General features: G+C 49.5%; 1 protein-coding gene across 2 annotated transcripts in view; it reads left to right on the top strand.

The window, feature by feature from the left end:
- Positions 1-5,685: 5,685 nt before the first annotated feature.
- The window catches only part of B3GALT5 (beta-1,3-galactosyltransferase 5), an 80,208-nt gene continuing 62,692 nt past the window's right edge, over positions 5,686-23,201 (top strand). The window contains exon 1 of one of the 2 annotated variants that reach the window (XM_084800442.1): positions 5,686-5,704. The gene's annotated coding sequence lies outside the window, so the exon portion shown is untranslated. Of the gene's footprint in view, positions 5,705-6,614; positions 6,730-23,201 lie in introns of those variants that run through there. The other variant, XM_084800441.1, reaches the window with a different exon arrangement.

The following is a 23,201-nucleotide window of genomic DNA, read 5'->3' as shown; positions in this document are numbered from 1 at the left end:
GTGCTAGGCTCAGCACTGCTGGTTTTGCAGGACCCTGCAAGGCTCATATCTGTGTCCGCCTCACCCACCAAGCTCCCCGAGGCTTCTTAAGGGATGTCACTATTCCCGCAAGACCACTGGTTTCCTTTAGTGCTTGCATTCGTTCCTTTTCTCTCTGCCGTGACAAAGCAGCAATTGAGGAAGGAGGTGCTTATTTTTCCCCTTTGAGAACACAGTCCATCCTGGCGGGGAAGGTTTGGAGACAGATGCCCGGTTCAGCTACAGCTGTGACAGCAGGAGTGTGAGCAGCTGACGTATATGGCTACAAGTAGAGATTGTGAAATAATGTTTCCGAGAAGGACCACAACTTCCACCGAATCTCCTGCAAAGCTCCGTAACTGACGTGGGATGGTTGGGATCCAGAGGTAAGTGGTCTTGGGAGCATCTTCCTCTATATGATGTTTGTGGCTGCTGGATAATTCCTGTGGAAGGAATGCAAAGATCTCTAGTTTCCAACCAACCGAAGGGTTTGGAGCATGTTCCATCGCATGGAAGGCCCATGGCGGAGTTTCCCTGATTCACAGTGTATTGAAAAGTGCCTTGATTTATGCCTATCTTCATTCTGTTACCTCAAACACTTCTTCAAATTGTTACCACATTGAAACACGGAATTGGGGCTGCCTGAACCTGTGTTCCTGGGTTGTGGTCACTCATTTTTGGCTCCAGAATAAACTCTCTCTTATCCCCTTTGAGACAAAAGCTGGGTTCTCTTTTCTTTCTTTCTTTCATTTAAGATTTATTATTTATTATGTATACAATATTCTCCTGCATGTAACAACTGCAGGCCAGAGGGGGCACTAGATGCCATTTTATCCATGTGGTTGCTGGGATTTGAACTCAGGCCCTCTGAAGAACAGCAAGTGCTCTTAACCTCTGAGCCATCTCTCCAGCCCCAAGAACTGTGTTCTTATGCTGGGGCTCAGCTTTCTTTCTCCTCTTTGCATTTCTCTTCAGTCCCAGACCCCAGCTCGCTGAAATGTGCCCTTTCCCTTCCAGCTCTGCCTCTCAGGACGCACCCTCACAAACATGTCTAGAGGTGTGTCTCCCAGGCCAGTTGACAACTGAAAATAACCACCCATTGTGAGGCTCCATACAGCACAGATGTGATGCCTCTAAGTAATTCTGTTCTCAAAAAGAATTTATGATGATTAAATAAGAATTATAGTTTTTTGATTGGTCACTATTAATTCTTACCTAATTGTATCAGTAATAAAAAAAAATAGTTTCTACCACTCAGGAGGCAGAGGGAGGTGGATCGCTGTGAGTTCGAGGCCAGCCTGGTCTACAAATTGAGTCCAGGACAGCCAGGGCTACACTGAGAAATTCTGTCTTGAAAAAAATTTGTTTTTGGCCAGGCAGTGGTGATGCATGCGTTTAATCCCAGGACTTGGGAGTCAGAGAGAGGCAGATCACTGTGAGTTCAAGGTCAGCCTGGTCTACAAAGTGAGTCTAGGACAGCCAAGGCTACACAGAGAGACCCTGTCTTTAAAAAAAATTGTTTTTGTTTTGTGTGTGTTGTGAGGTGGGTGAGTGGGTGGGGCTCAGTTTTTGGTCCTCACCATCAACTTTTTTGAAGAAAGGGAGGGTCTGTTTTTATTTTCATTTCTTTATTTTATTTTATATGTATGAGTGTTTTGCCTGTATGTATATCTGTGTACTGTAGTAAGAATTTTGGTTTCCTTAAAAACACAGAAATGTAGCCTGGAGAGATGGTTTGGAGGTCAAGAACACTGACTGCTCCTCCAAAGGTTAGGAGTTCAATTCCCAGGAACCACATGGTGGCTCACAACCATCTACAATGTGATCCGATGCCGTCTTCTGGCCTGCCGGTGTACGTGCAGACAGAGCACTGTATACCTAACAATAAATACATAAATCTTTAAAAATACACACAGAGAAATGTTATGTGAATATGTTTTTGTTTTAATCCCAGGTGTGAAATTTTGGGCTTCTTCAGACTGTCCACAGCAGCTCATTATGATTTCTCTTGTGCTCTGGCAAGATGTGACTTTGCCAGCTAAAGACGGTTTACATTTGGAATTCAGGGAATCTTCGGCAGGTATATAAATGTCAGAGCCCCAAGAGAGACAGTTTCTGATGCTCCTCTTGCTCCTCCCTCCCACTCCCCTGCTCCCCCTACTCCCCTGCTCCCCCCACTCCTCCTCCTGCTCCTCCTGCTCCTCTTGCTCCCCCTGCTCCCCCTGCTACCCCTGCTGTTTGCTGTTTCTTCTTGGTTGGGGTTTGTCAAGTTGTTATGCACAGAGATGAGTAGAAGAAATTGGATATCCTGTTGGCAAAGATAAAATTTACCCCAAGGAACTTGACCTCCCAGTCAGCAGGAAGTAGTCTCAGGATCTCAATGCCCCGCTCCTTTCTAACTTTCTTCTCTCCTACTATTGGGGGTTGGAAGGGAGAGGACAGTGCAGCGAGATAGAAAAGAGAACCCAACAACGCAGTCAACGTCTGGCTACGCTGTAGCACATGTTTGGGGCCTGAGGGGTCTGGATAGAGGGTGTTGGGTCCCTAGGAAGGAGCATTACAAACAACTGTGAACTGCACGTGGATGGTGGGAGTTAAAGCCAGATTCTGTCAGAGCAGCAAAGGCTCTTACCATTCAGCTTTCTCGCTGCCACATTGCTCTCTGTTTTAGAAATGAGGTTTTATGGTGTAGGCCAGGCTGGCCTGGAACTCATAGAGATCCCCCTGCCTCTGCCTCCTGAGTGAGTCACCATGCCTGGCTGTGGGCTCTTTTTGTTTTTCACTGTCCTGTCCCCCAGCTGGCTGCTCCACCAGCTTCTGGGATCTTGTGCCCTCAGAGCCCTGGACTAGGGTTCTGCCTCCCTGGGCTTTGTGTGGATTCTAGGAGCCCTGGGCTACGCACCGCTGCTCTGGGCTTTGTGTGGGTTCTAGGAGTCCTGGACTAGGGTGCTGCCGCCCTGGGCTTTGTGTGGGTTCTAGGAGTCCTGGCCTAGGATGCTGCCACTCTGGGCTATATGTGGGTTCTAGGAGCCCTGGACTAGGGTTCTGCCTCCGTGGGCTTTGTGTGGGTTCTAAGAGCCCTGGGCTAGGACGCCTCTGCCCTAAGCTTTGTGTGGGTTCTAGGAGTCCTGGGCTAGAGCATTTGGGGATTTGAGCACAGACCCTGAAGCTTGCCCAGCAAGCCCTTCACTCACCAAACCATCTCCCCACATTCTCAACTCACTGAAGCCCATTCTTCTGGGATTCCCTAACAGAGACACGAGGAACATGTGAAGCTGGCATCAGTGTAAAAGCATCTATGCCACGGACACGGTTCTCACAGGTAATGGAACCGAGGTAGATTATCCTCCAGTGCCAAGGGCCACTGGATGTGTTTAAATCCAAGAACGAACCCAACAGGAAGTGCGTGACTACAAACTAAAAGGTAAACTTGTTTTACACAAGACGGCAAACCGGGAAGTAGTCAATGAATTGTGCTGCACAGTTGAAACCCATGTGGTGAGAAATTACCGATGGCTTTGCAAAGTCCTATTTTCATATATCTTGTGTATGATGTGTGTGGTGTGTATGTGTGCTGTGTGGTGTGCATGTGTGGTATGTATTTGTGTGTGTGATGTGCATGTGTATATGTGTTTGTGTGTATCTGTGTGTTGTATGTGTGTATATATGTGTGCGCTGTGTTTGTATATGTGTATGTATGGTGTGCGTGTGTATATGTGTGAGATGTATTTGTGTATGTGGTGTGGATGTGTATATATGTGTGATGCATGTGTATTTGTATGTATTTGTGGTGTGTATGTGTGTGCATGATGTACATGTGTATATGTATGTGTGTGTGGTGTGTATTTGTGTGTGTGACCTGCATGTACATATGTGTATGGTGTGTGTGTCTGTGTCTGATGTGCATGTATATATGTGTGTATGTGGTGTGATTGTATACATATGACATGCATGTGCCATGGACCAAAGACTTGGTGGGCAAGGATTCGGTGGTGACAAACAGAGACAAAAACAGGCAGTTTGAATCATATATTTTACAGGCAAGCAGTGTAGATTATTATACACATTTTGAAACAGGGAGTGTTTTGTGGTTATATTTTCCATGGTGTAGATTCAAGGGGGTTGGTGAAGCAATCAGGCATATAGAATACACAATACAAAGTACATAGTAATAACATCATTGTTTCTAAGTCATTAGCTTGGCACAGGCAGATATTACATTCTCAGCTTGAGCCAGGGGCCGGAGACAGCCCTCAGTAAAATTAACTTTTTGCTGTTAGTCAATGTCTGACATTTTTCCCCATTGATGACTAGCCATCCTTGCCCTCCCTCACACACTCCTGTATAGGGGAGAGGTGGATGGGGTGTAGCTGCCAATCCATAGGGTCTTCTATATCTAGGAGGACACCAGAGACTGCCCTTCAATACATAGGCCACGCCATATGGAGTTTTGCATTGTAGGAATTAAAATTCCACTTTTACTTGTACTCTTGTCCGAGTTACCTTTTCCTTGAATGGGCTCTGCCTTTGGTAAAGACCCTTCATTTAATTGAGGGGATTTTTTTTTCAACCACTTCCTTTTGCTGTAATTCATTGAGAAAGTTCCCCATTGTTTTATTATTCTTAAGAACTTTCAGGATGACTAATAATAAATTAGGTGCATTTGGAGGAGGTGTCTCATTCTGTGGTTTCTAGGCTGGTGCTTTGTCCAGTTCACCTCCTGGCACCGTGTCCCTGGTCACCTTGCTGTTGCCTTGACTCTGAGTGAGAAGAAGAATAGAACAAATAGGAAGAAATACCAGGAAGCAGGTCGCTACCAACACCCCAAGGGAAAGAGCACCACGGCCTCTTCCAGGAGACTCTCCCTTCTGAGGTTGTCGCCTCAGGCCTGCGGGACAGCATTGTCACAGCGGACTCTAATGGAAGTGGTGTGGCATGCATGTGTACATGTGTGTGTGCATGTGTATACATGTGTGGTGTGAATGTTTACATGTGTGTGTGTGGTGCATGTGTATTTGTGTGTATGTGTGTATGCACATGTGGACATGTGTGCTTGCCTGCTTGTGTCTGGGTACATGTGTGTTTGGAGTGTGTATGTATATGTGTGTGTACGTGGGGTGGGCACGTGGAGGCTGGACGTTCATGTTGGGTGTCTTCCTTGATTGCTCTCCCCCTTGTATAATGAGGCAGCCTCTCACCTGAACCCAGAGCTCACCAGTTTGCCTGGTCTAGCTACCCAGTGTGCCCCAGCCATCCTGTCTCTGCTGTCAGGGTATGGCCGCCACCATGGCTTCTGGGATTCACAGGGTCCAGTCTAGCACTGAGCCACCTCCTCAGCCCCCTGTAGTGTACCTTTCCTCTGCCAATCAGTGTTGTGTGCTGGACACCAACAACTAGTCAGAAGCCTGCGGTTCAATTTGAATTTTATTTTATTTTTCCCCTGAGGATTTTGTGTCAAGGTTTAAGGACCCACTGTGGAGGGCAAGCCGGGTAACCGTGGCAACAGCATTGCCACCCGCAAAGTAGCTCCCAGAACTCAAGGCTCTGAGGCTGGGCGTTAATTCCTGCAACAAAGGCTTTTCTGTTCCAGTGGGCACCAGGAGGCTGCTGTTTGTGATGGTGGCTGATGACTCCTTGAGGGAAGATGCAAGTCTTAGCTTCTCACTCTCAGATGCTTTATGCATAGGTAAGTGGAAACACTAGCCAGCAGGAGACCATTGGGGAGGGGGCGGGAAGCAGGTGCTGCCCATGATCTCAGTCGGGACTTTGGAACTTTGTTACTGAGTCCTGTAAGCATTTTTTTCAACCTGTGTGTAGTGCACACAGTACCTCAGCTCTGGAATGTCTCAAAGGGGTCACACAGCCAGTCTCTCAGAGCCTGCTTTAACATAACCCCGGTGACAAGAATACTGAAGTCCCAGCAGCTAGCTGGGTAGCTGCTTCTCACAGACATGAAGCTGCCTCAAACGGGGTGTCCGGGGTCGTCCTCTGCAGGCGCATCACTGGGGATGATAAGTGTCCTCTAGTCGGCCACCTGCACGCTCCAAACCCGAGACACGGAGAGGATCGAGCCAGAAACGTGGCATTCTTCTCAGAGAAAGAGGGCAGTGCGATCTAAAAATTTAGTGCTGTAAAAATGTGTCTGGATTCTGGTTCGGTTTTGTTCTATGAGAGTAGCTGCAAATGGAGGTACCGGCACTGAGAAGCAGAGGTGTTGTTAGTTGAGCGTGGCTTTCTTTCACACCCTCTTATTATTTATTCATTTACCTATTTATATTTATTGTTTACCTGGTGTTTATTTTTTGGAACGCTTATTCTCTGCGTGTCTTCAGCCATGCTTTGTAGGAAGCAGTTCTCGCTCCAATTGTAAAACGGAGGTGACATCTCTCTCTCTCTCTCTCTCTCTCTCTCTCTCTCTCTCTCTCTCTCACACACACACACACACACAGAGCATGGCTTAGTGCATGCGCAGAGATGTGACACAGAGCGCTGCTTAGGGATGTGTGGTTGTTACTGCTGGTCAGTGGTCGGGGCTCCGGGCTGGATGCTTCGGGTGGGGGGGGAATGGGGGGGGCGGAGCGGAGGGAAGATTGCAAAGTAGCAGGAGCAAAGTGACGGTACAGGTCAGGAAGAACTGCACGGTTGTTGCTTGGGGCTTCAGAGAAGGCGTTTCTTTGCCAAGGTCCCAGGTGATTGACAGGCTCGGATTATGTAAGTCTTCCCTCCCTTAAGCTACTTCTGATTTTAATCTTATGTGCATCCGCGTTTGCATAAGGCCCTAAGCAAGGGACTCCCCTAACAGTGCACTCAGAGGCAGGCCCCGCAACCCAGCCTAAACCACACTGGACCATTTTCTGTAGTTCCGGCTGGTGGGAGGTAGGACTATGTGTCTGAATAGGCCCTCCCCTAAGCCTGGGGCTCTTATGTGAGTCGGGCGGTGGGGGGTGGGGGCAGGCTGGGGCGCTGGGGATTGCCCGACAGCGCTTAGCTGCGGACACCTGCTGCAGCGTTAGCATCTTCTGGGGTTGGAGGCTGGCTCCTCCGCCCTGAGAGGTACTTGTGTGGTGAAGACAAAGCGAAACAGTTATCTACAACTGGTTGCGTGTCCAGACAAGCCACTTAGGATCCTGTTCTCTGTCCTGTTGGCGTCTGTCAGCCTGACACAGCCTAAACGCAGCTGAGAGGAAAGCCTCGAGTGAGAAATTTCTTAGATCAGATGGGTCTGTGTGCATTGATTGCTTGTTGATACAGGAGGGCTAGGCCACTGGGTTGTGGCAGGCCTAATAGTGCTTGCTGGCTGTGGGGCAGGTGTCCTGGGTCGTAGAAGAAAGCTGGCTGAGCACAAGAGAGTGAGCACGCGGCCTTCCTCCATGGTCTCTGCCTTGAATTCCTGCCTGACTCCTCTCAAGGGTGGCCCAGTGACCTGAGAGCCCATGGATGCAGAGTTAAACCTTTCCTCCCCAAGTTGTTTTGGTCAGAGTATTTTGCCACATAAACAGAAAGGAAACTAGGATGTAGGGAAATCCTAAGAGAGCTCCACCCCGCTTCCCAGGGTTTCACTCTGTAGCTTAGCATTGCCCTGGCCCGCCGGGGTTAGACTAACGCTCAGGAGGAGAATTTTCCTGTATGGAGACAGAACACTAGACACGAAGAAGGGGGCAAGTCTGCACTCTGATCAAACCCCGTTTATTGAGAATTTTCACAGAGTTTATATAGGCACAGAGGCATGGGTATTTGCGTGTAAGCAAGGGTTGCTATGGATACCTAACTCTGGAATGCTCCAGCAGGTAGGTATCTACCTTTACAGCTGCTAATTGCAGGAGAGAAATTCCAGGAAAGTCGTGAAGGATCTGCTTAGTCAGGAAAAAGCTCCCGGAGCTGCTGCTCGCAGGCAGCTGGCCCTTAATCTGATCTTATCAGTAGTCCCACCGGAAAAGGAGTAGCTGGGGGGTCTGGAATGACCAGCCCCCACAATAGACCACAACAGGTGTTTAACTGCCGACCTACGACAAGGTCAGTTGGTTTCTGGTAAATGGCGGACTTCTGGAGAAATAGAAACCTAGGTTCTGACAAGATGCCTGAACATTGGCCATGTAGCCCGACCCCAACATAGCATGGCATCTAACTCGTGACAATCCTCCTGCGTCAGCCTCCCATGTATGAGATCACGCTCGAGCCACTAAGCACGGCTCTGATATTGGTTGACATGTTTTGTTTTCCCTCTTACAGACGGTACAGAGTTATAAAGTTAAATCACCACCGGGCTTAGAGCTTGCCTTTAGTCTGCAGGGCACCCCTGTCCTTGGGCGGACATTGGTGGTGACCCCTGAATGTTTAATGAAACAGCAGTGACTCCGCCCTTACTCTATGCTCCCATAAGACTTCAGGAAACCTACAGTTCCTACACCCCACCACTAGGGGGTGCTGCTCCCTAGTGCTTCAGACGCGGAGTTGCTGAATGGTGTCGGCTCCTAAACAGCCGCCTGATGTGGTGAGTGGCCCTTGTTTGGCCTGCTACAGGGCAGGTGCTCGCAGACCTGGGCACCGATGGGTGGCAGGTGGTAATCTGTAGGGCAGCTGCAGAGGGACGGCTTCTGCCTGCCTTTCCTTCTCCCCTTAGCCTTTAGGACAGCATGGGGTGGGGTGTAGGGATGAGTTCAGGGGACACACTTCCACACCGGACACTTAATGTGTGGCCTTTTCTTGGGGGGAGGTGAACAAACATCTGTTCACCCTACACAGAGCGCCAGAGAGAGATGGAAGTCCAAGTCTACCTTGGTGAACCAGTGGGTTTATGGGACTTACAGGAGTATGGACGAGGAGTTACTCATAAAAGTGTGGGTGAACTCCTAAAACAGCTGTATCACTGGAAAAAGTCCCATCCCAGCATGGCTGATGATGACCTCAGGAAAACTGCACAGAGGGTGCCCAGCTGCCCTCTGCTTGCTCTGTCATCTCCTGAGACCACATGTAGCTGAGGCAGAACGGCATGCCTCTGGGGTTCGGTGGGGGACAGGAGGGACTTTGTGGTTGGAATCCCATGTGAGCATCTAGTGACCCTGCCCACTCCCTCCTCCTACAAGAGCTCGCCGGCAGCTCTGATGATCCAAGCGTCTCGAGCAGGGGCCTCACAGTTGCTCTTCCTGGAAGATGGTCATGGCTGTGCCATGCGTGTGTGGAGGCCAGCATCCCCCAAGACGGAAGAGTGGGTTAGTCAGCCATGTATATCTTTTCCTTAGCTGAGTTACCCTTCTGGCCTAGAAGCTTCCCTCAGCTTAGAGATTGTCTATGAGGGTTCAATTCAGGCTCTGGTCTCCAGGAGGCTTAATCCGGTTGCATTAGTAACCAAGGAGACAAAATTACTAGAAGCCAAGTGATTTTAATCAGCAAAACCCTGTGTGCCCCCCTCTCTCTGTCTCCCGTGTGTGTGTGTGTCTGTGCGTGTGTTTGTGTGTGTGTGTAAGACAGCAAGAGAACAAGAGTGAGAGAGAGAGAGAGCAAGAAAGTGAGCGAGCGAGTGAGAGAGGTGCAGAAGTGTGCATCTGAGAGGCCTGCAGGGCCACACCCTACCCTAGCATGCTAGGGAAGATCACACGTGCCCTTCCCAGGTGGCTCCAGCTTGTGGCAGCATCACTCCAGTTTCGGCTTCTCCTCCTCTATTTCTCTCGGCACCCCCATCTCTTAGGAGGATCCCGCTCACTCTGAGACATGGATGTCTTGTCTTGGGATCCTTAGTGTAGTTACACCCAGAGGCTCCAAGTGGACATGAGGTTTTCCCTCCTTATTATTATTTATTATTGTACATGTGTGGATTTTTTCTTGTCTGCATGTATGTTTATGTATCGTGTGTGTGTGTGTGTGTGTGTGTGTGTGTGTGTGTGTGTGTGTGTGCATGCTGAGGCCAGAAGAGGGCATCAGACACCCTGAAACTGGAGTTACAGATGGCTGTTAGCTGTCATGTGTGTGCTGGGAACCAAACTTAGACGCCTCTAGAAGAGCAGCCAGGGTTCTTAACATGACTTTTAAAGAGAGAGACATTGTTAACGCCATTAGCCAACAAAGGTAACTGCTTCCCAAACTTTAGGTGTATGATCTTCAGGCAGCCAATTGGAGAGCTACAAGTGTCCAGTGCAGACCCGCTAATTGAGAGGCCAACTCCTTAAGGCAGCATGAGATTATATGTGTGTGTGTGTGGTGTGTGGTGTGGTATGTGTGGTGTGAGTGTGTGAGTGGTGTGAGTGTGTATGAGTGTGTGTGTGTGATTTCTAACCTAGACCCTGAGAAAGCAAATTCAAGCAGGCTAGGAGGCACAGGAAAGATACCATGTTTACCTCAGTGGGCTCCTTGGCAGATCGTGGAACTCTCTCTGGTGCAGATGGCACTGACCTTGCGTAATAAGCAACTGGTGGTTGAGTCCCATCTGCTGTGAATGCCTGTTCACTTGGCATCTATTAGCTCTCACCAGATGGCACTGGAGGCTTCTGCCGTGTTATCACCTCCAGGGAGTGGGCTGGAGAGCTCTGTGTGAGGCCCTGGGCCCCACAGCTGCCCGTGCCTCCCCATGCTGGGACAGAAGGTCATAGCGCTCTCGTAGGTACAACCGGCTGGCTGCTGTGGTGCAAACAATCCACATGGCCTGCAGCCCAGGGGCGTGGCTCCCTGTGCCTTTTCCTGGACAGCAGCAGCCCCAGTCCCTGTTAGCCGCCTTGGAACCAAGTCCTCAGGTGGCACTCTTCGGCACAGCGGGCTCATCCCTTCTATCTGCTCCATAGGCCTCTGGTCCCCACCTCCTCCTTTTCTGCCCCCTCCTTTCCCCTTTCCCTGTCTTCCTGCCCTTCCTCCCTCTCTTCTTCTCTCTTCCTTCCACTCCCCCTCCCCCTCCCTCCGGCCTCTCCGCAGGAGGCATCGAGGGGCTTCCAGCGCGCACAGCCCCTTTGCTCCCTTTTGCCCGCCCCGACGAGCTTGCAGAGCCTCACAGGGGCCAAAGCCACGCCCAGGTGGCCCGGAGCGGGAAGAACCGCGACCCAGCTGCTCTGTATTGCCGCCCCAGCCGCTCCCTTTCTTTTCCCAGCCACGACTTCTACCCTTACAAAACGAACGTCATTGTTTAGTCATCGTTAAAAACAAAAACAAAAACAAAAAACAGGCACAAAATTGTTTTATGGGCTGAGGCTGCCTCTCAGTTGGCTCGGTGCTTGCCTAGCATGTTAAGAAGCCCTGGGTTTCATGCCCCGAGCTGCACGGGCCGGGTTTGGGGGCTGGGGGCTGGAATCCTAACACCCAGGAAATATATGCGAAAGGAGTAAGAAGCTGGAGGTGATCCTCACAACTGTGGTTACTCTTGCCAACCTGTAGCAATCTGCGACCGCCTGGGAGCAGTCTAAAGGAAGGGTGGTCTGGAGCTCCATCACCTGTGGGCCTGTGGGGGGCTGGGGGGCTGGCTCCATTATGGTAATTTATGTGGTGAGGTAAGGGTTAAAACTAACCTAACCCTAACCCCCACCCTAACCTAAGCCCTGCTTCCTGGCTTTGGGTCCTGGACTGTAACAAAGAGAAGGTGAGTGATGTAAAATTCGCTCTCCCGGGCTGGAGCGGGTGTGGCCAGCTGCTCTAAGTTCCTGCCTTGACTCTTCTGCAGTGCTGACCTGGAGGCTGGATTTGTCCGTGGGATAAACGCCCTCAAAGCTGCTGCTCTTCATCACAACAACAGGAAGGAAGCTAGAGCAGGCCAGCCTGGGCACCTTGTTCTAAAAGCAAAGCAAAACAAAGCGGTCTTTCCTTTCACTAAGTGCTGTGTCTAAGACCTGTCTGCGCTAATGTGCAACCCACCTGTTGCTCCTCTCAGTCACCACTTCTGAGTCTCCTGGAGGGAAGCGTGCTGCCTGTCTTAGCTGTGAAGAGACACCATGACCACGGCAACCCCTCCCCCTTTTTTTTTCAAGACAGGGTTTCTCTGTGTAGCCTTGACTGTCCTGGACTCACTTTGTAGACCAGGCTGGCTCGAACTCACAGCGATCCGCCTGCCTCTGTCTCCCGAGTGCTGGGATTAAAGGTATGCGCCACCACTGCCGGCTAATGGCAACTCTTATAAAGGAAAACACTTAACTGGAGCCTGGCTTACACTTCAAAGGTTCAGTCCATTATCCTCATGGTGGGAAGCATGGTGGCGTGCAGGCAGACATGGTGCTGGACAGATAGATAGCTGAGTGTTCTATTTCTGTACTGCCTTGAACATTTGAAACCTCAAAGCCAACCCCCAGTGACATACCTCCTCCCGCGAGGCCACGCCCACTCCAAAAGGCCACACCTCCTCCTTCGAGGCCACACCCACTCCAACAAGGCCACACCTCCCAGTAGCGTCACTCCTTATGAGCCTATGGGGGCCATTTTCATTGAAACCACCACACCATCTGTCCTGGTGGGCACAGGTCACTTGAGCCTGGGGTTCCCCAGTGAACAAATGAGAGAGCCGTGAGCATTTCCCCGTGCTACCACAGATGCTGTGCCAATGTCCCTGTGCTTCTGGGGTAGGATGGGGATCGTCTGTGCTCTCCACGGCTGAGCTGGGCCAGGCCTTTCAACACTAGGCCAATAGGTGTGAAGTGCCTCTCCCGGGCGTTTAATTTGCGAGTCTCTGGCTGCTAATGATTTCCTGTATTGCTTCCCAAGCCTGCCCTTGGCCACAGCGCACCCCTCTGCAAACTGTGGGGATTCATTTACTGCTGGAGTTGCAGTCCTTTGTTTTTCACATCTGGCCAACCGCCCTTGTCCCCACTGACCTTCCTCAATGCGTGCCCTTCATTGGACATCAGTGTGCTTGCTAATAACCTGTAGGTTTTGAGGTTTCGGTTAAGAAGTCCTGTGCTGTCCACAGCCCATAAGTTACGTGCCTGGATCTTCTCCCAGCAAGGGCAAGGTTTTAGCTTTCTCAAGCAGGAATTGTGTTTACCTGGTGACCATCATTCTGTCTGTGGTGGCCAGCGTTAGCGTTTTTCTACTTCTGCCAACCAGGGTGCTGTTTCCTCCTGGTTTTACCACCTTCGCTGTATGTTAACTGCTGGGCAATCTCCTGTTTGTGTCTTCGGCTTTGTGTCTATGGAGCTCCGTCCTACCCCACCCGCCACCCCTAAGGTGTGTTGCTCAGGCTGGATTTCTACTCCTGCCTCTGCGTCCTGAATTCTGAAACTGCAAGGCCCCAGCACTGTGCCCGACACACACCATCTTTTTATCCCTACGACTCCAAGTCTTAATGTCTAGTGAGATAAGTGGTGGATCGCTGTGAGTTCGAGGCCAGCCTGGTCTACAAAGAGAGCCCAGGACAGCCACGGCTACACAGAGAAGCCCTGTCTCTAGGACTCCCCTGCCCCTCCCCCAAAACTGGCCTGTTCTGCGATGACCCATCTCGCTTTGTCTTTATTCACACTTGGCGTTCATGGTCAGGTCATCTCTGGTTGTGAAGTGAGTTGTGGTTTTGTTTGTTTGTTTTTGGTAAGAAGTAGTGCTGTGTGGAACTCCTTGACAGGAGGCAAGGCGATCTGTAAATCAACAGACGCCTGTGGGCAGAAGTATTCTGTGGAGAAAAGGAAACTCCATGACTGTGATGGGCAGTAAGGACGAGTGGGGGAGGGGGAGTCGGGGAGGGAGGGGAGGGGCCTCTTTCCAGGAAGTGGTCCAAGGCAGACAACTTGACACTGGTCACCGGCTGGCCACCTGCAGGCAATGGTGCATGTTGGGAGCTCACTGTTGCTCTCTGCTTCTCGCTGATCCCGGACACAGCAGCAGCCAAGTCAGCCTTGATGAGTGAAAGTCCTTGGTGTCGAGCCATTTGCATCCTTCATCTGTGTCATTTGTCATGGTTGCTTTGTTAATGGGCCCCTTGGGCAATGACAGGAGTGGCCAGGGAAAGAGGCTGAGTGCCAGAGAATGGGCCGTCCTAGCTGTCTACTTCCGCATCCCCTTCAGCTGAAGTCCCCTGCACACAACCTGTCTTCACGTCTGTTGCCCATTCAGAGACGCCTATCCACATACTTTTCTCGCCCATTTTCATGATGTTCCTTCCACCTAGCTAATTCGCTGGCCACAGGCCACAAACCACTGAGCAGTCACACATCTGGCCATTTATCCTTTGAAGGAAAAGGTACAATAACAAACACTGCCCGAAGTTCTGCCCAGGGTGAAGGTTTGCCCCTACAGCAGCATCTTTCAGGCTTACAACAGTGTTGCAGCTGCCTACTTCTGTGTGCTCTCTGCAGGATGTACAGTACCATCAGTAAGCTGGGCCCTACTATTCTTCTCCTCAGTCAGTTGGCTGATCATGGGACATACCCCATGAGGCTATAGGTGCATGCTTGGCAGCAGATGACAGTGTAACAGGAGTAAAAACTGTAGGCATTTGGGCATCTTTTTCCTGTGACTTGCTTGTCCCTTCAGGACCTGCTCAGGCCTCATCACACATACATCACTTTTGTTGAATAATGGGTTGATACTGTGCACATCTTACTTTTTGGTTTGGTTTGTAAGACAGTACCTAGTTCACGACAGGCAGCTCGTGTCAGATGGCAACTTGGTGGTTGTCGTAGTTAGGATTTCTATTGTTGCGACAAAACACCATGGCCCAAGAGGGGGAGGATTCACAATGTGGAACCTCAGTTGCTATCGACAACTCCTTCATTCCTTCACAACCAGTAGCCCCTGAGCGACGCTTCTGCCTTGTCAGGTCCAGCTACCAACAGAAGGTACAATCTTGGCCACCTCCGGAACACAGTCACAATCAAAGCAAAGCAAAAATCAAACTCTACCCGTCCAATGTCTGGGATCCATTCATGATCTTCTGGGCTCCTCCAAGGGGCTTGGGTCACGTCTCCAGCTCCGCCCTCTGCAGCACACATGGCGGCGTGTCTTCCAGGCCCAGCAGGTTCCACTCTACCAATGCTGCTGTTCTTGGTGGCAATCCCACGGTACTGGTGTCTCCAAAACTCTGGGGTTCCTTGCTGCCGCTGGGCTGCACTTTCACCAGTGATCTCTCATAGGATCTCTTCATGGTGCCAAGCCTCAACTTCTCTGCATGACCCCTTCATCCCTGGGTCTTCAACTGCCGCTGAGGCTGCACCTTCACCAGTGGCCTCTCCTGGCCTCTCACAGTGCCAAGCCTCAGCTGCTCTTCCTGCCTTCAAAACCAGCACCCACCTGGTGACTCACATTACCAAGTCCAGCTGCCAACACGAGGTACAACCTTTGCTGCTCTGTGCTTCTCTGTGCTTTCAGGAAACACTTCCCAGAAGATTTCACCTCAGCCTTTTTTTTTAAAGGTTTCTTTCTTTCTTTCTTTCTTTCTTTCTTTCTTTCTTTCTTTCTTTCTTTCTTTCTTTCACAGTGTTCTGCCTGCATGTGAGCCAGCAGGCCAGAAGAGGGCACCAGATCTTATTATAGATGGTTGTGAGCCACCATTTAGTTGCTGGAAATTAAACTCAGGACATTTGGAAGAACAGCCCGCGCTCTTAACCTCTGAGCCATCTCTCCAGCCCGCCTCAGTCCTTTTTTAATCATGACTAATTTCTAAGCCCCAGCTTACCAGCATCAATCCTCTCAGTAATGCAAAAGTCTCACTTCAGTGCTGCCTTTGTCTTGTTAATCGCGCTGACTCTTCAGCTGAGCAGAGCCACAGACTCTTAATTTGAAATAGCAAATGGTCCTGATAGAGTCTTTAGAAATTTTCTCTGAAGCTTCACAAGCCAGGCCCCCATCTCCTGCACTGCTCTCAACACTCTTGTATTCCAAGCTCCTATAGATCAGCTCACTGAGCTCTCAACACTCAGTGGCTTTTCTAGTCCAAAGCTTCAAAGTCCATCCACAGTCCTCCCAAAAACACTGTCAGGTCTGTTACAGCAATACCACCCTATGATGGCACCAATTGTCTTAGTCAGGGTTTCTATTGCTGTGACAAAACACCATGACCAAAAAGCAAGCTGGGGAGGAAAGGGTTTATTCAGCTTGCACTTCTATGTTGCTGTTCATCACCAAAGGAAGTCAGGACAGGACCTCAAGCAGGGCAGGAACCTGGGGGCAGGAGCTGATGCAGAGGCCATGGATGGGTGCTGCTTACTGGCTTGCCTTTCCTGGCTTGTCCAGCCTGTTTTCTTATAGCACTCAGTACCACCAGCCCAGGGATGGCTCCACCCACAATGGCCCCTCCCCTCCCCTCCCCTATTGATTACTAATTAAGAAAATGCCTTACAGCCTTGATGGTCTCCTTGTGGGGCTCCTGAACCCTCTGGGTCCTTCCATCTCCCCATTCTTTCATTACCACTCTCCCCTGGAGTCCAGCAGTGAGCCCCAGCATCCAGGGGGCCCTGCACAAACTGTGGTACCAACTAAGGACAATGCATACTGTAAACCTAGCTCCCCTCCCCCTTCAGATCTAGCCAATGGACAGTGCATTCTCCATGATTGTTCGGGGAGAGGGGACTGCCTCTGACAGGAACTCTGGTACCCCGAATCTGATCACTTCCCCTTGGAGGAGAGGCCTGGTGGGCACACAGAGGAAGGGGATACAAATGATTGGGATGAGACCTGATAGGCTGTGGTCAGATGGTGGGGGAGGAGGTCTAGGGGAGGGGAGTAGGGCAGAAGAGAGAGGGAGGGTGGGAAAGGGTTGATACAGCAAGGGGATAACAATTGGGAGTAATCTGAATAAATTATAATAAAAAAGAGAAAAAAAATGCCTTACAGCTGGATCTCACGGGAGACATCTCAACCGAGGCTCCTTCTTCTCTGATGATTTTAGCTTTAGTCCAGTTGACACACAGCCAGCCAGCACAGTGGCCCATTGTCAAACGGTTTCCACCAAGGCTCAATAGCAGATCAAGAGCTGCTGTTCAAAGGGGGAACAGTTGTCTGGGTACAATGGTAAAGCCCTACCCCAAACTCCTCAGGTCCCGCCCCAAACAGCACCCCCTGTCTGCCACTGACACCTTAAGTACCATTGAGTCTGCTGGATCATATGGTCCAAGTGGCAGAGCAGCCTGCACAGCTGGACATGCTGCAGAGCCGTCCTCTGTTCCAGGCCCCCCTCAAATCTCACAGCTCTCCCAGTAGCTTGGTGTATAGGCCCGAGTAACACACTCAAGTGAGTAAGAAAGTGCTGTCTCCAGAATCCAAAGCAGTCTTGGCGGTGGGAGGGGCCTTGTGTAATAGCTTACCGGTCACCTTAGAGGGAATGTGTGCGCGTCCCACAGCACTGGACTCACTGGGGCAGAAGGCGCTTGGGTTTTGGCTGGGTTTGTGTCTTCTTCTCTGGGGTACATGTGTTACTAGTAAGTCCAAAGTGGTTGCTCCCTGCTGCTCGCTTGGTCCAGTCAGCACAATCTGGTCAGTGTGGTGCACCGATGTGGTAGACTGTGGAAGAGGCAGATAGGTGATGGAGCTCCCTCCTGATGCAGGGTTGGAGGGCTGATATGCCCTTGCAGCAAAGCTGTAAGGCATACTGCTGCGGGCCTTGCCAGCTGAAAGCACATGGCTGCTGGTGGTCCTTGTGGGCAGATAGTGAGAAAAAGGCATTTACTAGAGCAGTAGCTACAAACCACGGACCAGGAGATGTGCTCACTGTTCAAACAGGGACACCACATCCGGCACAGCTGCTGCAGTAATGAGTGTTTGATTACATTTTTGATGGCCTCTCTGGATCTGGAAATGACATCTGGGAGATGGACAATCCCTAAGATCTGGTGCTGGACAAAGGTCCACTTGCTGTCTAGCTCCACTCCACCCCCAATCCCTCTCTCTAAGAAAGGCTCAGAACGATTCTTTGTTCCCTGGCTGCCAGTGTCACTTAATTAAAAATGTGTCTGGGGTCCCCAGAAAACAGCCACACAATCCAAAGTATTTGGACAAGGCGAACCGTTTTCTTCCTGTGTAAGGTTGCATTACCATGTCACACCACGCAGGCAAGTGCACAGACAGGTGCGGAGGGATCCCATGAGTGGTTAGGGTTTGCCTCACACTCTTACTCTGATGGCTAATTCTGATTCAAAACAGCCAGAAGAGAGGTGTATCTCTGAGTTCGAGGCCAACCTGGTCTACGGAGTGAGTCCAGGACAGCCAGGGCTACACAGAGAAAGCCTGTCTTGAAAAACCAAACCCAAACCAACCAATCAACCAACCAGCCAACCAACCAAACAAACAAAACCCCAACCTGACAAAACACAACAATGATATAACATCAGAGCTGATAAGCACAGCTTGTGAGAGCAGTGTGCAACTTCGAGTGTGCAAAGCACAAATTGTGAGAGCAGTGTGTAACGTTGAGTGTGCAAAGCACAGCTCGTGAGAGCAGTGTGCAGCCTTGAGTGTGCAAAGCACACCTTTTGAGAACAGTGTGAAACCTTTGAGTGTGCAAAGCACAATTTGTGAGAGCAGTGTGCAACCTTAAGCATATATACTTTGCTCATGAGAAAAGTGCTGACCCTAAAGGAATCTGGATGTATGCCAACCTGTGTGTGTATTTGTGTATATATATATATGTGTGTGTGTGTGTGTGTGTGTGTGTAATTTTTTTTGCTTCTTTACATTTTTAAAACTGAAGTTTTGTCTTATTTAATCCCTTTGTCAGAAAAGATGGCTCACTTCCTTTTTTATTTCCCACAATATCAGACTGTGTAACAGCCTTGAGGTTTTTGGTTATTTCTCTTTTTCCAATTTGTGCTTGTATCAACAAATAGTCACAGCCCTTTGGTTGATTTATTTTCATTTTCTAGACCAAGCAATGTTCTTGGTGTCCACTGATGTAATTGCATTTGGGAAGGTCAGTTCTCTTTACCTCACATTAAAGAACTCTTTACCGATCTTGGGTCATGAAGACTTCTTGTGTGTCTGGTTTAAGAGTTGTTATAACTTTTGTTTGTGCAGTTGTTGGACAATCCACTTTGAGTTGTATTCTATGTGGTGTGAGGTTAGGGTCATATGAAAGAATGTGAAGATTGTGATTGTATTCACATCCAACAAACAGGGACGGACGGCTTCGTCCTTGCATTGGTCCCACCATTCTTTGCCCTGTTTCTTCCTTTTGAAATGGGACTGTGTACTTTGTATCTCTGTATGTTAGGACTACGTAGCTTGGTTTGATTCTATAAGGGCTACAGTTAAGAACCTTGAATTTCAGGCTTTTGAAAACTGTTGAATCTGTTAAAAGACCACATAGATTTTTGAACTTTGGGCCGAATTAATTTTGCCCTATCAGAAGTAACGAGGGGAGGCTGGCTATAGCTCAAAAGTGGCACGATTGGGTGTCAGGTGGACAAGGTTGTTGGTGTTGGTTGATATTAATTGTCAACTTTGAAAGGAACTAGAGTCTCTTTGGAGAGAAATCTTTCAAAACGTTGTGAAGGATCTTCTGCATCACGGTCACTGGAGCTCAGATGAGTGAGTTGAGAGTATGCCCAGCTTTGTATGGCCAAAGCTTGGAAATATTAAAAAGTCTTGGTGTCTTTGTTTTCGTGGCTGAAGGGCCATCAGGGCTCTATAGCAGCATCACGCCCTCCACACAGTGACACATCGTATCCCTTGAATTAGGCCAAAGTCCACCTTTCATCCCTTAAATTTCTCTTTGTCAGGTATGTGGTCATAGGAAGAATAAAAGTGATTAATACACAGCAAATCTATATGCCTGCCTATTTATCTGTCTGTCTGTCTGTCTGTCTGTCTGTCCATCCGTCTGTCCATCCTCTGTCATTTTATAGAATGCTTGCAGAAAGGTCCTAATGCTATAGATTTGTTCAAGGAATTTCACCGAAGGCCAATAGAAACGCAAAGATAATTTCTGCAGGGGTTAGATAGCCAGCTCTCTTAATTTCAGGCTGTGCCCCGTGGACGTTGGACAGACTGTGTTGTTTGTGTGTCCAGCCATGTACATAGTCAGCTTACCTCTGAGTTTGCACTCAAAATGAAGTCTTACAAGACAAGACACAACCTGAAAAAAGCAAAACAAAACGGTGTTTTGCACACTCTAGAAGCATGAGGCAGCGCACACAGCCTGACCTCAACAAGAACAATTTACATTATGTTAGGATTCAGCGTAAGTGTGATGTCAGGAAAGGAAACTGTGCACATATGGCTGTGTGTTTAATGCGTGTGTGCATATTTAGACAGCATCTTTTGATCTGCACATGGAGAAAAACAGGAGGATGTGCACCCTTCCATAGTGAGTCTCTGCTCGGCAGCTCAGCTTCTACCCTATGCCCTCTAGGGAGGGTGGCTTTTACAGCAGCAGCTGGAGGAACTAGGTTAGGGGTTCACCTGAGGCAGGCACTTGGGGAGCTAAGCAGCTCGTTTAAAACAATCAAGACCCTTTTGGTTTACCGTATACAGGCTGTGGGACACTGCTGACTCCAGAGCTTCCGCTCTTCCTGCCCTATACTGTCTGCTGTAGCTACTTTTCTATTGTGGCGCAGAGACACCATGACCAAGACCACTTATAAAAGAATTGATTGGAGCTTAGTAATTTCAGAGAGTGAGTCATTATCACCGTGGTGGGGACTGTGGCAGCAGGCGTGGCGCTGGAGCAGTAGCTGAGAGCTTACATCTGGTCCACAAGTTGGAGAGAGGGGGTGGGGACTGAAACTTCAAAGCCCGTATCCAGTGGCACACCCCCTTCAACAAGGCCACACCTCCTAATCCTTCCCAAACAGTCCTGCCAACCAGGAGCCGAGCATCCACACATAAGAACCTATGGGGGCCACTCCTCCGTTCCTGTGCAGCTCACCACACCCTTCCTTTAGGTTTCCCGATTAAAGACAGTAGCAAAGATCTCTCTGCCTGTCAGGTAGGTCTCTGTAGCTTGTCTCCTGGGGGTGTCTGGGAAGTCTGTGGAGTGTACCAAAATCAGTAGATGAGCTTCTCAGCTTCTGGTGCTTCTGGCATGGGGGAAACCACCTGCTTTATCCCCAAATGCGCGCTCTTGAGAGTGCAAGCACACTCGCCCCTCTTTCCGTGTGGGATAAGGTGGAGGCAGGGATATAGGCTTTTCGAGGGGAAGGAGGCTAAAGAGCTAAGTTCTTCCCTTGAGGAATTTGCTGATGCCTAGTAGTAGTAGGAGGAGGGCAAAGGATAGTCCCCAGTCTACTCTCTGCCAAAGAGGACCCTCTGGTTCCTGAGTGCAGAGCAACACCAAAGGGAGGCGAGGCAGACTTTAGTAGGATGTCTAAGGAACATTTAAGCACGGACAGACTCTGAGCTCTAGGTGAGCTGCGCCCCAGTGTTTTCGAGAGTCCAGAGACTCAGCATGAGTCCCCTGATAGGAAGGGAGAGGCAGAAGTAGTCTAGATTGATAAGTTTCAGTTCAGACTTTGGAAGCTTCTGGAATGGCTTGTGAAACAGGCAGAGGACATGTCAGACATGTTGTATAGCTTTGGTTTCCACGAGCAAGATCCTGACGCACCAACTTTACTCTTGTTCTTGTTTTAGCTAATAGTTCTAGGGATACCTTATGTGCTCAACTTGATAAGATGCCTGGGTGTTTCATAGACCTGCTCTCCAAGTGGCTAAAAGGCATGAGGTAACATGTTGGCAGTACTGGTATTCCCATCAGAGCCTGAGATGACAATCCCAAAGCTGAGCTTTGCATGGAAGGAGGGCCTACATATCTGTAAATTTACAGTCTGATCTGTAACCTAAGAAAATATATATTCTTGAGGAACAGAGGTTTATATGGGGTTAGAGTCCAGAATGTAAATTCTTTGTTTTGTTTTAGTGACAGGGTTTCTCTGTGTAGCCCTGATTGTCCTGGACTCACTTTGTAGACCAGGATGGCCTGGAACTCACAGAGATCCACCTGCCTCTGCCTCCCAAGTGCTGGGATTAAAGGTGTGCGCCACCACAGCCTGGCCAGAGTGCAAACTCTTTTTTTTTTTTGTTCTTTTTTTATTAATTTATTCATATTACATCTAAATTGTTAGCCTATCCTTTGTATTTTCCTATTCCTCCTTCCCTCCCGCTTTACCCCTACTCCCCCCCCCCAGGTCTATGACCGAGGGAGACCTCCTCCCCCACTATATGGTCATAGGCTATCAAGTCTCATCTTGGCAGCCTGTTTATTCTTTCTTTGAGTGCCACCAGGCCTCCCCATCAAGGGGACGTGGTCAAATATGGGGCACCAGAGTTCCTGTGAAAGTCATACCCCACTCTCCACTCAACTGTGGAAAATGTCCTGTCCATTGGGTAGATCTGGGTAGGGGTTTGAAGTTTACTTCCCGTATAGTCCTTGGCTGGTGCCATAGTTTGAGCAGGACCCCTGGGCCCAGATCCACGCATCATAATGTTCTTCTTGTAGGTTTCTAGGACCCTCTAGATCTTTCTATGTCCCCATTCTCCCTTGTTTCAGAGTGTAAATTCTTAACCGATGACTCCCTTTGAAGAGTGTAGACAAGAGGTCTGGAATCTGAGGATGGTTTTGTTTTGTGTGACTTTTACTGGGGGGATGTGAACAAATGTCTCTTTACTCCAGATGGGGCACTACTGACAGACTGAAGGAAGGACTCTGCTTAGTCTAGTTGAGGGAATCAGACGAAGGGAGTGGGGCTTACTTGCAGGGGGATTGGTAACTTAAAAACAGCTACATCCTGAAGCGCCCACCCAGCATGGGTGTTGATTCACAAAGCTGCATTTCCAGATATCGGGAGCTTAGGGGAAGCCCTAAGTGAAGAACAGGCCCATGCCAAGGGCCAATGCTCAAGACCCATGGAAAAGGCAAAACCTCCCCAGGGCAGCCTCAGATTGGGCAAAACCTTCATCTTGGAGTGCGGCTGAGTGTGAGTGGTGAAGGTGAGTGCAAGCACAGTGTTTAGGAACAACCAATCAGAGTCTGCAAACACTTACAACTTCAGTCACCAAACCCCTCCCTCCCGGCTGTAGAGGCACCGAGGCTCCGGTTGCTGTGAGGGGTAGGTGTGCTCCATCGGAGTAAGCACAACTACCTGATCCCAGCTTTTCTGCCACGTGTCTGTCCCCTCTTCACTCTCTTGTTGCCCCTAGACAGGTCAAGGTGCCAAGCCCTGCTGGGTGTGGTACCCAGATGCCCTGTCAGCATTTGCTCCTGCTTATGTAATCTTGAGATGAAGCCTTGTAAATCTAATCTTTGTTTATGTCCTGGGCTGTGTGCTCTACCTATATTTTTGGGTTCTTATAAGCTTCCC

This window comes from Acomys minous (genome assembly GCF_964271855.1).
Source record: "Acomys minous genome assembly, chromosome: 11".
NCBI lineage: Eukaryota > Metazoa > Chordata > Mammalia > Rodentia > Muridae > Acomys > Acomys minous.
Note: the sequence above shows the minus strand (reverse complement) of the source record. Positions and strands in the feature narration are given on the sequence as shown.